Genomic DNA, 2,240 nt, shown 5'->3' on the forward strand with positions numbered 1-2,240 from the left:
CACACACACACACACACACACACACACACACGCGCACGCACACACACACACCATCTTTATCATTGTCAAAGATTCTATTTCTTAACATTTTCTTACCATTATCAAAGACTGTGTAACTGTATTTTAATACAATTATGATAACCATTTTTTAACACCACAAAGGCTACACAAAGCCTTACATTTTTCCTTTTGAAAATCTTTTTTTAAAAAATGAAACTGGTCAAGTCAATAAACATCTTTAAAAGACCTTTCCATTTTGAAACCCTCTTTCCTATATATATGCATACACACACACACACACACACACACACACACACACACACACACACACACACACACACACACACATATATATAAGAGCTAAAATACTCTAATGCTGTAGTTAACACATGAATGAAAATATATACACTACTAGGGTCCTGGATCATCACACATAATCACATGCTTGTCCCTCCCCCACACACACTAATATATATATATATATATATATATGCATACACAGAATTATGCAATCACCACGTGTAGGTACATTACAGGGAAATCACAACAAATATATAAATAGACGGACAAATGAGCAATAAAGATTAGTCACATGTTAATTTCATAAGTTTTGATTTGCTAAGTGGTAATAAGTGTGGGGGATCAAAATTGAAAGAAAGGAACAAAGTGAAACTGTTGAATCTATATAAATAATACTTTCCTGGGATGGGAATGATAACAATAAATTGTTTTGTTTTATAAAAGTCATGTAAGCTTGTGTCGTCACAAATTTAGGAATCATTTTGAAACTGACTGTCAAGCCTCCTGTGTGTGGCTGATAAGTGACTCCTAAAGGAAACAAGGAATAGAAAAGAAGAAATTATTAGGTAAGATTACTTTCTAAATCTATTAATTTTCTGAAAAAAAAAAAAAAAATGAATTTGCAGAAAAATTGTTTGATGTTAGGGTTAACTGATTTAAAATCTTAGGATATGGCTTGGTTGTGAGAGTTATGATATGTCTTAGTGATCAAGGCATTCACTTATGGACAGTGAAATGAAATCTGTTGCTTGCATTCCTGTTTGTGTTTCTGGTTAGAATTACACTATATACAAAATTATTTCAGTTCACTTAGCTGTTGAATACATGTATCAAACTATTTGTGAGTGTTAACTAGTAATAAACTGGTATAATATCTAGGGATAAATTGACTTTGTATCTGCTTTTAGTTTGGAATTAACACACACACACACATATGTACAAGGGACATTTTTCAGTTTCTGTCTACTAAATCCACTCATAAAGCTTTGCTTGGCCCTAGGTTATAGTAGAAAACACCTGCCCAAGGGATCATGCAGTGGAAGTGAACCTGGAACCATGTGGTTGGGAAGCAAACTTCTTACCACACAGCCACAGGTGTGGCTGTGTGACAAGAAGTTTAGCAGAAATAAATTTAAGTAAACAAAATAAAACTAAAACTAATTAACACATAAATAAAAACATACACTAACAAATTTTCTAATGCTGTAGTTAATGTACATGAAGGGAAACAAATATACTAACAGGGACCTGAATCATCTGAAAAATGTTGATCAAGAATTCTTAATACTAACATCAGTTTCAGCATTTTTCAGACAATTCCGGTCCCTGTTAGTATATTTGTTTCCCTTCATGTGCATTAACTACAGCATTAGAAAATTTTAGCTCTTATTTCTAGCAACAGAGGTGTTTCTTAACACCCTAGTCACACTTAGTGACAATTATAATTCTCCTTTTTGGTGAAACACTGCATCCTGTTATTAATATTAATTTTATGTATATACTTTAACGAATTGCTAAATCATCCATTAATTTGGATGACAAAACATAAATACTTATAGAGAAGCAAGTAGAAAGAAAACCAAATATTAATTGGGATTAATTGATGAGGCAACGGAAATTGCCAAAATTGACATTAGGATTAAGAATTCTCGGTTGGTATTTTTCAGATGATTCAGGATACTAGTAGTGTATATATTTTCATTCATGTGTGTTAACTACAGCATTAGAGTATTTTAGCTCTTATTTCTAGCAATGTAGGTGTTTCTTAACACCCTAGTCACATTTAGAGACAATTATAATTCTCCTTTTTGGTGAAACCTTGTAACCTGGTGTTTATATATTATATTATGTTATATTATATTATATTATATTATATCATATATATATAATATAATATATATAATATATATATATATATATATATATATATATATATATAT

General features: G+C 31.0%; 1 protein-coding gene across 1 annotated transcript in view; it reads left to right on the plus strand.

Moving 5' to 3' along the window:
- Positions 1-688: 688 nt before the first annotated feature.
- The window catches only part of LOC106871912 (protocadherin-9), a 32,732-nt gene continuing 31,180 nt past the window's right edge, over positions 689-2,240 (plus strand). Inside the window, exon 1 of the mRNA XM_014918672.2 lies at positions 689-866. The gene's annotated coding sequence lies outside the window, so the exon portion shown is untranslated. The remainder of the gene's footprint in view (positions 867-2,240) is intronic.

This window comes from Octopus bimaculoides, chromosome 13 (assembly GCF_001194135.2).
Source record: "Octopus bimaculoides isolate UCB-OBI-ISO-001 chromosome 13, ASM119413v2, whole genome shotgun sequence".
Taxonomy (NCBI): Eukaryota; Metazoa; Mollusca; class Cephalopoda; order Octopoda; family Octopodidae; genus Octopus; species Octopus bimaculoides.